This window comes from Heliconius melpomene, chromosome 4 (assembly GCF_056956725.1).
Source record: "Heliconius melpomene rosina isolate 202511_hmr_F chromosome 4, ASM5695672v1, whole genome shotgun sequence".
Taxonomy (NCBI): Eukaryota; Metazoa; Arthropoda; class Insecta; order Lepidoptera; family Nymphalidae; genus Heliconius; species Heliconius melpomene.
In genome coordinates, this window is record NC_140392.1 from 10,318,474 (window position 1) to 10,333,432 (window position 14,959).

Here is a 14,959-nt window from a genome sequence, read left to right on the forward strand (position 1 = left end):
TTAACTTTGGCTCGCTAAAAAACCTATCCGGTCTGGTTATGTAGAGACTTGCGTTTAATTCTCCTTCTCAAAACGTAATAAACTAAAAAAAACGGAAGAAACAAGTGAAATTCACATAATATTGTCTTATTTTCTATACTCTATATATACTGTTGTTATACTTTAGTATATATACACACTCAATAGTTTACAAAACAAAGTTACTACGCTCTACTACAAGTTAGAGAACAAGTTTAAAATATACTCTATGAAGTTCCGAGTCGAGCACACATCTGGTCGTGAAATATCACTCAACTTTGCCGCCAACTGAAACTGTTTCTTTTTCTTTACACATGACAACCTTATATGTATTATGTAAAAACATTATATATAACGTGAGCCGCGCTTTGCCTCCTACCAGAGCGAGGAAATTGACAAGTCGAAATGATTCGAACCCGTAACTGTCGCGTTTACAGTCAGACGATGTGCCACTGTACCAGAACAGCCGCATTCATCGTCATTGAAATAATATTATAAACATCAGGGATATTAATGAGCATCGGTGTTTTGCTTATAGAAAATATTCAAAGGAGTTATAATAGTATAATGAAATAGAATAAGAAGAATTCTAAATGAAAGTCTAAATTAATAAAAAATATTTTTTAGCTTTTCTTTAATGGATAATAAAATTATGATTTATTTTAGAAATTGTGAGTCCTAGAATTATTTAGCAAAAACGCAGTGAAAACGCACTGTTTGACATAATTTATAGTATTTTTTTATTAATTCATTGTGATAAAAAGATTCCGCTACATAGTAATACATATATCAACATTGACGCCATCGACGTTACAGAGTTTTTAATAATAAAGATGATGGATTGTGGGTTTCATCTCCACTAAAAGAAATCATTACATTTCTCCGCTTCCAAATACGTATTATCTTTAGAAAACGGTACGTTAAAACTAGATTCTTTATCTCCTCACAAACTGCGGTAGATCAAAAGAACAAAAAAATAATAAAAAAGAACGGAGATTTTTCTTCATTTTAAATCAGTGCACTACGCAGTATATTTAATTTATATTGTAAAGAACAGAGCAATTTAATTAGATAATACAATAAAACTACATTTTCTGTTTGATCTCAAACACTTGAAGAATTGCTAACTCTGGATAAATGTTCGTGTACGTGATATACGTGATACGCTTTAGACATTTTTATAATTAAACGAGCTGTCATTGAGTGGCACTCGTATTTGTATGTGAAAAATTCATGCTCTAAATGTCATAAATTTAAGTGTTTTTGCATAATTATTCTGTTCATGGAAAATATTTTAAATATATTATATTAGATGGTTGTAGAGCGTTTCGTAGAGTGGAATTTCATAGTTATTTGATTGTATATTACGGCTTCAATTCCGAATGAAAACATATGTACTTTCTGATTATTTTTGAACTATATAAAAAACTGAGGTCATGAAGACGCAAGAGGTCAGTATCTGACTATAAGGACGGTAATTGTTAGTTCTGAACCCAACTCGGGGAATTGAATTCATTTATTTTCATTACCTCCCTCATAATAAGTATAAGGCAAAACTTCGCGTTCAGTTTCCTCACTCATAATGCATTGTCTCGATTTGGGATGGAAATCAGACTGAATCTAAATTTAAAAGTTGAAATAACTTTCAAATCAATAGAAATTCAATAAAATAAACTGCCTCTATATCCATTAACTGATTACGTATAAAAATCAAAAACTCTATAACATAATAACCTTAATCCCTTATTGGTATAGTTATTTACTGTAGCAGATGCCTCTAACGACGTCTCCCGAGCGCTCGACGCGCGCGTCGTAAGACTGGCTCTATATTAAAATTTGTTACGACACTGCTTTAATAGCCACTATAGAGTCAGTAATGACATTTCAAATCGATATTATTAGTTTTCGATATTACAGTACGACCTATAGTTTAACTACATTTGTATACATAAAATATTTGTTGAAATTTTGTCTAAGATTTTGGGCAATATGCATTGCACCTTAGAATATTTTTAATAACTTAGTATTTGGATAAGCAAATATATTTAATTATTAAAGAAAAGATAACCCACATTAGAAAAAAAATATATTTTATACTACTCTATAACAATATTACTTTTTAGTTAACTCGATTTTATTTTATTTTGGAAACTGAACTCAGAAATCTTTACAGTAAATCTTTAAAATACTACATACAAAAAATATCTCAAAAATGCATCGAACCCACCACCACAACTCTACATAGAGCTACGAATATCTCGAAGCAAACATCCTTTGCTTGGTCAAGTGCGGGCAATTGTAAACTAATTACGTATCCCTCCGGATAACCGCTAATTAATTTAGGCATATTCACATATAGGGGATGAAGGGGTTGAAGGGGCATTTACTCGTATAACGGCAATGCGCCGAACCGATTTGGAAAATTACTATATTGTGCGTTAATACAAGCGTTTTGTTTCATAAATATGAACATCAATTTGTTTTGGTAATATTCTGTATCGTAATGTACGAGCCTAGAGATTACAATTAGTGCATTCAATTATGAGTTGTTTGCTTATTAAATTAGAACATTTAATTAGGACAGAGTAATATTCTGACAGTTTAGTTTATATTATAAAAAAAACAAAGAAATAGTTTTTTTTAGTTTATTAAACAAACTAAGGTTCCAGATAATTTACAAAACAATATGTTACAAAGTAAAATAACGGACGTACGTAACACACTCACTTTCAGCCTTTTACAATAATGGTAGAAATGAAAAAGTAAAACAAGTTTTTATTTGTGCTTTTGCCTACAAAATTTAGAGAAAGAACTTAATATTACTTTTCATATTAAATACCTTGTGTCAAAAGCTTAAAGTATAATAAGTACAGTTACTTCAAAATGTAGTTAAGTTTACAGTCTTATATATGTCTAAGTGACAAAGACTGACCGAATGTTATCAATATGAGTGGAATGAAAGAGTCTCCCTCATTCACTGGAGCCTTTGCGAAATTAGAAACAAAATTTGGGAAGGCTTTCTTTTGTCCTGTTTATCTTTCTCCTTTAAGACGACGCTCAGAAAGGCCTCTGGAGGAATGAATGGGCACGATTGCTCTTTCCCTTTGAATTCACTTTTTGTATTACATATAATAAGTGAGGATTGCTCTATATACTCGTCTGTTAACTGGCTTTGCTTTTAGTAAAAACATACACTTTTTATAAGTGTAGAACTCATTTTTTTTATTGTATATAAAGTTTTATATATTTATATTACATCACTTTGTTTTAAATTGAGGTATATCACTCGACTCTCTTAACAAAGACCGTAATATTTACATAATATATGCAAATAAAAGGAAACTTTAGCCTCACATTGAAAGGTAAGAGTACTCAAAATTTGCAAAATGTCAACGTAAAGTGGACTCTAAATGATGACTTACCCTTTACACGTTTCTTTGATGTTATTGAAACTAACTCTACTATAAGTAGGTCAATACGCTAGAGCCGACTACAGCTGAGAGGTCGTGTAAGTACCCGTTTTTAACAACGTTTAAAATATAAAAATGGATGTGGATATCCATTTATAATATTTGTAAATAAATGTAAAAATATAAATTACATTTATTTTTTATGGATCAAATTTAATTTTTTGTAATTACTGTAAACCGAAATGGAACCGGTATCTTTGTATACAATAGACAATAATCAAGCCTTTAATGCTTCTAAATGCAACCGATTGAGGATTCGAGGAAATTAAGTATTTAACATTTTCTAAAAAAACTTTTCGCTGGTTTTTTATTTCTACGATAATAAGAATACCAAGGTTCTACACCCTGGAAAATGAAGATCAGCTTTTACTTTGTAATAGCAAAGAAACTCAATTTTAAAACTTTAAAATAAAGATTTTCTGGTCTACATTTAACTTAAAGGCAAGAAATATCCACGCTACCTAATGTCGGACGAAATTATTTTATGCAAAGCTCTTAAACATCTTACAGAGATTTCGCTAAAGAAATAAAGGCTGCACTCACTAACGTTATTATCGCCTACTTTAGTGAATTATGCCTCTACTTTTATAATTTTCAAGCGACCTGCTTTGTAAATGGCCGAATGAAGACTTGAAGAGGAATTTCTTTTATTTTTTCTTTTTTTTTCGTTACGGATGGTATATTTATAATATGTCTGTCTGTCTGTGATTGGTACGTAGTGGTCTTGGCGATCCCCCGAACTCTATTTTGTCGGTGAGCTTATTTTAATAAACATTAATATGATATTAAATGAACTGCTTAGAGGATATTATAATGATAAAAGGAATTATCAATATAATTATATTAATCATTTTAGATGTTCTACCACAGAGAACTTCACTTTCTCTATTTTTATGATATAGTGCCTGCCTTTTCTTGCTCTGTGGGACAAAACCTAAAGCTACATACAAAACTGTATTAATGTTAAGTACACTAACCTGGTAACCTAACGCACCAATCCACAACTATCAACATATTCTCTTGTATCCATAAAATAAGAAACAGTAGTATATCTTTCTAATACACAGTAATTTAAGCAAATAAATAATTCTAAATATACACAAGGGACTCTACGGTAGAGCAGCGGAGCAACGGTAAACAGTGAATGCTCTGTACGTGACATGTAATTAGTACCGTCTACGTCGTGTGACGTAAACAAACGCATATTACGTACATTCTGGGCTAGCCTGTGTGCATTTTGTAGGTACAATGTTAAAGAAGGTTTTAATTTCGAAATCATAATTATTTTTTATTACCATTTTTTTCAGTTATAACACACACGCACTCACTTTAAAATTAGGAGGTCGTTTTGGTACGACGTCACATCATCTAATTAAAAAGGTCCCGATTGTGTGTTCGATTCACACTCGGAGTAATTAATTATTTACATTTAAATAAATTAAATTCAAATTCAAAATATTATTTACACTGTTAGCACCTAAACCAAAACTACCTACTTGGAAGACAATTATGCTCAGAAATATATAAATAAAAATCTACTATACTTTCATAAAAAAAAATCATCAAATAATAACCCAAAATAGAATCGACCAATCTATGAGAAATTAGAAATCTTTCTTAAAATATTCCTATCTCAATTCTATCGGAACGTCCCGAAAACATGCAAACAATGTTGACCCGAGTCGTTACAGCGGCGACGGTCCCGGGCGTCCCTTTATCAACGTAATCTATATAAGAATGTATGGGAGTCAATGAATCCAGGCCATTCGAGGAGGAAAGGAAGCGAGAACGTTCCTTTGTAGTATTCAACTTATGTGCTTTTGAAATATTGCCGTAAGCTTTGTACTCGAATGTACATATTATGTTGAGAATTCGATTTGATTTCTCTTTGCTTTGGAAATGTTTGGGTAGTGATTTTTAAATATTGTGTTCGATTGTGGATAATATAAGATTCATAGGAATCTCTCATATATTTCGTTATTTAAATATATTAGACATTTTTTTATCCCGCACACTGCAAGGTAGGCAGAGGGAACTTGGTGTTAAGATACTCCGTTCCCAAGATCCGACCTATTAGAGATTCCTATAAATATTTTTCGTTTAGTTTAATGTTTTCACCTGTATCCTACATATAGCATGGTAATCAGTAGGAGCCTACTGTTCACTAGGTAGCTCTCTCTCTGTTTTCCACGTACCGTCTGATTTTCGAGACGTTGTGTGTAGAGTGGTGCAACTTAACGCCGCACTTATTATTGTTACCAGAGCGAGGAAATGAATATATTAAATAATTATTTTCTCCGGGTGAGGATCGAATCCAGAACAGTTTGCTACTGCGTTACAAAGGAAGCTTAGGTCATTTGAAATGTTGTCTAAGCTTTGTAGTCGAATGTGAATATATTGAGAATTTGATTTCTGTTTACTTATGTCGGTACTGTATGTTTGGCATATATTAATATATATAGTGCACAATTCTAGATAATAACAGATTCAAGATTTACTTTGAAATATTTTGCATGTTTATATTGTAAATACCACACTTTAAATACGATAAAAGTTTTCGTGTTAGTGAAACAGCGTGTAACTGTCAACGCGGTTGTTTTGTTTTTGATCCCCACTTGATTATATTTATTAATTACTTTCATTTTCCCACTTTAGCGAAAAAAGCGCAGAACTGAGTTCCGGCACGCAATGTCTCTAAAATTGGACACAGGGGAACGGGTCCTATCTTGAGGGTTCCTTCTGGCTACCCTGATATGCAGGAAATTGACAAGCTTGCTTTTTTAATGTACGAGTAATTAGACGAGAGAAAGAGATATGGGGGATGGCCACCCCGCTGGAGATAAAGCGTGTTTTATATACTTTCTTGTAATTCGTGTCCATCACGACTGATGATCGTGGGTGGAGGTTGTCTTACGAGCAGCTTCAACATACAATGTAATCAAAAGGAAGGATATTAAATAGCCTTAAAAGCGACATAAGCCGTCAGACAGGTGATAACGACCTGATAATAGAGGGTATTACTTAAGATCACCAGATTTATTGCTGAGATTGTTTCCCGTGATTTTGAATTTTATTACAACGTAAATGTAATGTGTGCTTTTACTAATAGCTGTTTGTTACTTTATGCTACTTGAGCGTATAGTGGAGATGTTTTTTTCAAGCTTACAAAACAATTTCACTTTCATGCTGAAAATGAAAAAAATGCAGACATAGCGAGGAAGGCAGAGGGAACCTGGGAACCTAGTGTTTAGACACTCCGTTCTCATTAAGACACTTTAGATCCACACTTTTCGCCGATTTTTAGAAGCATTGCAGGGATGTCGAGTGAGGGAATTCAACGCCGTCTATTGTCTTTTTACCAGAGCGAAAAAATTAAAATATTAAATATTCATGCGAATGGAAAAACGTTAAAAAAGTACTTCCATTATCATTTCTCGCTCGAGAAAGAAGGTACTGCTTGTTATACTCCTGAAATTATATTTCTAAAAAAGTAACTGTTGCTTTTTTCATCAGCTCCTTATAGAAAAACTACAACTACCAGAAACTTTTTAATATATTTATTAGCTTCGTTTAGGAACATCTACATTTGTCTAAGCTATTTCTGGCACTTACCCCGTGCCGTGTCATACATGTCATACACAAATTTTAGTTATTTCCGTTTGACCAAGCGGGCGAAGTCGCAAATATATGCTAGGTATTCAATAGATATTTCTATATTTTTAAAAGAAAGAAATTCTATTTTCGACGTAAGTAAATATTTTCATAGCTTATTGATACTACAAGCACTTTTCCAGCGAAGTCAAATACGGCTTTGCTACGATTGCTCGTACAATCCACAAAAAACATAATATTTACATAACTGTGAGAATACAACATTTTCAAAAATACTATTTTTATATACAAAATGGTAAACAATTTCTGTAGTTTTCTAACTGACTGTACATATCATTTCGTAGAGTAATATTTTTCGTACTTTTAAAGTAAAATATCAGTTATCAGTTAGTTATATAACGTGATAGTTTGATTTGTCCAGGGGCACAAGATTGCGACTGAAAACGTGACCGGTTATGGGTTCGATTCCTACTTGAGAAAATTAAATCTTTAATGTTTTTTTACCCTCGCTCTGATAACGAAGCACAGCGCAGCGTTGGGTTCCACCACTCAATACGTAATGCCTCCAGAATTCGTCGAAAAGTGAAGAACGGCAGTGTTTTAATGGGAACGGAGTGTCTTAACACTAGGTTCCCAAGTTCCCTCTGCTCACTTGCGTGAAGCTAAAATAAAATTTAACTATATCACCTTTTTATCAAGAATATCTCACTAAAGTCCATTTTATATACCCATTTTCATCCATTTCTATGATGGGACAAGTTTCCCCCATACCACACCGCCCGTCCCGGGATACGTGCTAACTACCACGCCCCCCGGAGGACGCTCAGCGCTTTGTAGTATGCACTTACGTAAATGTTTTGTAAGCTTAAACGATTACTGTTTCTAATTCGCGTTAAATACTTTTAATATATTATGTACCTGTTACACAGTTAGCGTCAGCTATAGTTGTGGGTTAAGTCACCCTCGGGAGAATTATATGTAATTTATTTTCATTTCCCCAATCTGGTGAACACAGCGCGGCGTTGAGCTCCGCTACTCAAGAGGCACTGTTTCTAAAATTAGTATTTATATAGTTAAATTAAATTTGCTGTTTAAAATAGTACTGTAGAGCTTAAAAAGTTACACTGATGGATGAAGAAATGGACTTGATCTCGACTAGGTCTTTGAATAATTTTACTCTGCATACTTGCATTTATTTCATACTTTAGCAATAATTTTATTTTCTAAATTTATCTTAAAACTCAACGCTGCGATTTTTCTTGTAATAGCGCGAAAATAAAGTAATTTATTTAAGTAATCGAACTATCGATTGGAAGAAGAACTTAAAACCATATCTATCAGATACGTATACTTTATGTCAGTATATCCTTAATCAATTTATATTTTCTTTTAACGCACCATATTTTTTTTAGATTTTCGTAAAAAATACTCAGAAAATCTCAGAAAGTTCGTTCGAATCTTTATAGACACATTCGTTATCTCTGTACAGTTTTTCTTGGGCAATAAGTCAACCCCTCGGGAGCGTTTAGTTCTGCGACGAGAGTGTATCAGCTATCAAATAGTTTTCTTCGCGTAAAATAAAGAATGTTCTTATAAATGACTATCCAATGGAAAATAGAAAATGTTGCTTTGAAAATACAAAAAAAAATTAGCAAGTTAGCTTTCAATCTGAAAATAGACTACAAAATTTGTTTTAGATTTTGCAACAATTGATTGGGATTAATGTCAGAATATAAGCTTATTAAGATTTTTATTTCGTTTTGTGTCATATTTTTTATATAAAATTATGATTCTTAAAAAATATCCTGTGTGCGTACTGTCTATCTAGACCGAGATAGCACATAATATACTTGTACATACATAAATGTATCCCGCATACTGCGGCGTATGAAATGGGTATCTAGTGTTAACGAATTCCGCTATATTCGTGCGTTCGAGACATTTGCCAATTGAGTGTCAGATCTCAACGCCTTCATTTGTATTGTTCTCATCCTCGGGAGTAAGAATCAAACCAGCAATCGTCGCGTTTACAGTCAGATGCTGCGTCGCTGTGCCGCGACGGTCTCTAATGTAAGCATAGTAAATGCCCTAAATAAAATAAGAACTCAAATCCTCTGTTCCTATTCAATAATACAACATCAATATATTCCATATATTAAACAAAACAATAAATTACAAAATAAAAACATTATTTAGTTTGCAATAATTTCTCTGTATCCTAGACTTAGGCACAAAAGAGCTAGGGCAGAGAAACAAATAGTAACATAATACTTTATCTAACCATAACAGCGACCATTATAGCTAAAACTATTTCAATTTTCAACCAAAATAACCATTTCATTTCGTCATTAAGTCTATCCCAACATAGCTTCGGAACAAAGATATCAACAATTATAACTTAGAAGTGGCCTAAAGGGACTGGTAAAAGGAAATTATTCAAAGGATTAAAAGCGAGAAATAATATTGAAGTTTGAACAAAAATCTCCAATGAATGGAATACTAATGAAGGTTGCTGGCTGGTGGCGCTGGTCGACTTGAGATTATCATTTTTATTGTTTCCATGATTGTTCGTGATTTAACCGCAACTGTATTAGCAGTCGGTAACTAACGCTCATTTAAATAATATGGTCGGATAACATTTTGATTTTATTTTTTGTCTGCAAAAATTACGTTTTTAATATAAAAAATATTTCTTACACCGTTACGACAAGCTTTGCGGCTCACCGGTTGCAGTATTGTATTGTAAATAATTAATTATTTCCATTGCTCCACTTTGCTAACAAAGCAAAGAGCGGCGTTGATTTCCACCACTTACTACACAATGTCTCAAAATTTGGACGGTGTGTAGGCAACGGAGTGTCTTAACACTAGATTCCTTCTGCCAAGTCAGCTATTCACAAATTCATAAACGTAGAAGATAATTGTTCGAGGTAAATCTGACGGCAGATACAGTGAGTTGCATTAAGCCCAGTATCGTACCGGTAATTAGACTTTCAATAAATGGACTATAACTTAAAGAACTATCTTCAATCCGGACCAGTAATTTCGGAGATTACTATATGATATACGAAAAGAAATCATAAACTTCATAATATTAATATAGAAACATAGATTAAACTGAGATAATATAGTTTTTACCTGCACAAAGATATCTAAAAATGAAGACATAAAAGACATTAGACAGCACAAAGCAATACATTTTACCATCAAAGCTACGCAGCTCGCTTACAAAGTGGTAAAAATATATCGCGCTTCCCGCACAAATCAAATGTTTATGTTCCGTGAAATAACCGCCACGTCCGGCCCCGGGATCACAGGCCCGGGTTTATATCTTACGATACGACTGTACGACTTCACGCTGTATGCTGCATGTAGCAGGGTAAACAAAGGGGGACCTAGGAGCGTGTTGAGTTGCGTGTTGAGTGGCGAAACGCCAAGACATCGTTTTGTCTTATTATCAGTGGGAGTAATTGTAAATAATTCATTAGCCTAAGCGTAAATCGAACTCACAAATACCACGTTTAAAGTCAGATGAAATTTGTTGTGAGAATAGTGAAAAAATAATAATCGAGAATCAAACCCTCAAAAATAAAATGAAATCGGTATTTTCATAATATTAGCGAATCTATCCTCCACATTATTTAAATTTACAATTGAACAAGAGCCGAAAAAATAAAATAATATCAGACGAGCCCAGAAAATAAAAAAAAACGAACCCAAAACAATTATCACCTAAACTATGATAGTTTCCAATTCCCTGTCCACATCGTACTCGCACAGCTCTAAAGAGATATTCTCCACGTTATAAACTTGAACATAAATAGGTAATGGCGTAGAAGCCTCGTTCATTACCCGCCGTGTTGCCTCGCCGAAATGCAAAACAGCGATGGTTTAAACTTTGCGCCCCATTGTGTATACGTTTCTAGTCTGCCTCCCCTGTGCCCACCCGTTTCATAAATATGGACAAAATTATAATGCGTCACTCCTTTTTACTATATTTTACTTTTTTCTTGTTAAGAGTTGAGAGTTGAGCTAAAAGAGTGTTTTGTAAGCTTGAATTATGTTTAGTGTGCGACTGTAAACGCAACGGTTTTGTGTTCAATTTCCACTTGTGGGAATTAAATATTGATTGAAATATGCCACTTAACGTGCAATGTATGTGCCTCAAGTATTTGACGGAAAGTGAAAAACGATAATATATACTCGGAGACCGAGTATCTTTACACCAGATCTCTAGGTTTCTTGTGCTTACTCTTCTATGTGCGGGATACAGCGTGTAGCTAAAAAAATGTCTTTGAATATATTCTGTGTCTGGCTTCACTTCTTATTTTTAGTTTTATCCTGTACTAGCGACCCTCTTGCGGCTTCGCCCGCTTTAACTACTGGATTATTCATGTAATGTATGTTTGCAAAGCACTTAAGATAATGTGAAAATTAATTAAACACTAATGCAACCCGCATTTTCGTAGTTTCAATAAGGATTTTCCAATTGTTTTACACAGCAAGGATTTCTTAGTAGGTACCGTAATTTTAAATCTGTGCTACTAATCTTTTCAAGTACTTATTAAAATATATTTAAATGACACAACAATACTCCAGTACATTATTTTCATATAGTACTTACCATTAAAGCAGCGCATGCGCGAAAGTGTCTCAACGGGTAGGACTTTATATATATTTATCGTATTTATGTTAATTTACATAAGAATGTATAAACAATAAACTATATATAAACCTTCTACGAAAAATACTCGACCTAATGGTGAAAACCGCTTCCAAATCCGTTGGGTGGTTGGAGAAGAAGAAGAGTTAGAAACAACAGACAGACATGAAAAGCGACTTTGTTTTATAACATATAGGATTCTACATATAACAGGGCAGGCAGGAGCAACCTATTTTGTATTCCATTGCTCAACTTCCGCCATTTTTTTTACATTCTTTTATAATTTTGCCAAATTTATGTATCTATAATAACAAGTGAAAAAAATATCTTAGCGGGAGACGTTCAGCGTGATATGTTTTCTGAAATAAGGGCCATCGTAGCGCAGTGGAACTATACCTAAATGTAAGTAAGACAAAGTGCGCGGTTGTGTTCTGCTAACATGGTGTCTCTAATTCAGATTGAGGACGGAGGACTTTAAATTCCCTCTGCTTATCCTGATTTTTTCAGCAAAGCGTGAAATTAAAAAAAATCAAAGATCTAGAACATCTGTAAAGGAAAATATTCTCTACTTTTTATAATTTTCAATTAGCATTACTAATAAATAAGTACAATCAGATATATTAGCGATTACTCTCTCCGCTCACGTGAGCGCGGACTGCGGTGGACGCATTCGATATTACAATGTAAATTCGACATCGAAATAGGATTTATGATTTGCCATACTAATGATAGCACGCACCTGCAACGTCAATACTAAATAACACCTAAATTATGTTTCAGACGGTTATTATTGTTATTACTATTATTTTCTAGGTTCGATAAGACAGGAAGTCACGCTGAGAGCGAGCAGTTCGCGTAGAAGATAAAAGTAGAAAATGTACTAAGTATTCTAAATATTCTTTTTATTGAAAAAGTATAAGGATAAGCACATCAGCTCGGAAGATAGTTCCGTTGAGTTTTTATGTCAATGTTACAGTTTAATATTATGTAAGTCTAAGTCTAGTCTAATTCGCTGCTAAGTCTAATTACTCGGCTATTCGAACCTCAAAGTCAAACTATTTTGGTTTACACATACACTTACACTTACACTTACATAAAAAATAGTATACTATATACTTATCTATACAGGTTAAAGTTAAAGAGAAAACAAGTCATTTACTATAAATAAAATAATACAAAAGTCTAAAACAAAATCAAACGACAATTCAAACTAGCAGCATTAAGACGCTCCAAGCGATCCTTGTAAACACGCCGCTGCATAAGTTTGGATTTGCAAATAATGTCGTATAAGCCGTCCAGTTTCAAAATACACTTGCACCCTCCTTATTGCAGGCAAGTAAGGGTTACTTTACAGTATATAGTGCTATTATTAAAATGGTAAACATCTCAGTGCATTTCCGGTTCTAGACAAGTAGTATTTACTTTGTTAATAGACTCGATTCGTTCAATATTGTTTTAAGGCTTATGAAGGTCATAAGATTTATATTGTTTAATTATTTTGTGATAAACATGTAGGTATATAAATAAAGCCATCGTGGCACAAAGTCTGACCTTCGACCCCCATTCGCAGGAATAACTTATTTTCCTTTCCTTCCTCCTTTCCTGTCGTTCTACGAAATGTCTCAAATTTAATATTTCGATCTGAACATGACATTAAGTTTTCTTAAATTTGACACTTTGTAATTATTATATTTGACACTCCGTTCCCCACTTTTTTTCAAATTCTGGAGATTGATTGTTGAGAGACAGAACTTAACGCCGCATATTGGCCTCAAACCGAAGTCAAGAAATAAAAATATAAACAGAAAAAATATTTCATGTCCTTGAGCGGGAATCGAACCCACAACCAGTCGCAATTACAATGGCCCTGCGCCACGTTTAGTATACTACCTACTAGGTATTAAATCAAAATGATAATTCAAGACTCAAATATACAGTGTTCGAATATAATAGGTTAGTTTTTTAAATATATTTTGTTGCTGAACTTTATAAAAAAATAGCTTTCCGCTTTCTTTCTCCATTCTCCATTTGCCGTCTGATTTTCAAAACATTGCCTGTAGATTGATAGAGCTCAACCCCACGCTTTTTTTTAGGTTGATGGAGAAAATAAAAATTATTTAAATAATATATTATATTCATTCCACAGAATGGAGATCAAAATCCCACCACACGAATATTCACTACTAAGCCAAAATAATAAATTTAAAAAATTGTAGGTGTGTGACTGTTTTATTATAGAAATTGTGTGCCTCTAGTAATTTCTGCATTCAACTTTCATAAACTAAAACACGTACTTCCTTAAAACTTTGTATAGTTTCTGAGGTTCCAACAAACTCCTCAACTTACCTCCCACTGCATGTTACATGTTGATATTAAATTCCTTAGCGCCTTTGAAATATTGTTACCAAACCGAAATATTTCAAATTAAGTAGTAGGGGTGAAAATTACTAAGTTAACTTAATTAAAATTAATTTATGGGCAATTTGTTAAAAATAAGACGTGTTTTTATTTTTAGTTTTAATCCCCCATTTCGAAATAGCGATTTTCGTTTAAAGCAACGTTAATTGATTCCAGATATATTAAATATATCTATAACTACTAATATGGGTAAAGAATTTGTTTGATTGATTGTTAAAACTAAAACAACCTTCTTCTATCGTTATTTCCCTCTTAAATAATTTATTTATTTCTTATCTCTATTCTATTCTAATTTATAAATTTCATATCTTCACGTGGTATTCCGCATATGGCTCAGGCAGGGTTGGGGTAGATTTCCAATGTTCAAGACATTGATTGCTTGGCAGAGCTTCGCCCCGCTTTGTCTTGTTACAAGAACAAGAAAATTAAAAATAATTTATATGATTGGGAATCGAACCTACAACTGTCGTTCACAATGTGTCTATGCTGCTCCACAATGTCCTCAAAATTTAATTATAAAGCAAAATTTCCTTTATAAGCAAAATCTTTTAAAAATTAACAATAATAATTAAAGTGAAAATTGCAGAACAACGAAAACTATCAAAAGTACAATTAAGCGTAATCAGAGAGTGCTGATCGCAGAAAATATGCTGTCATCGGAAGATATTTCCTGGAGACAATTGGAATCGTAATTGTGTACAGCCTGTATAATATATACAGCTTCGTCACTGTTATAAAACAATATTTTTTTACTTGTTTTATTACAATGTACCTAATG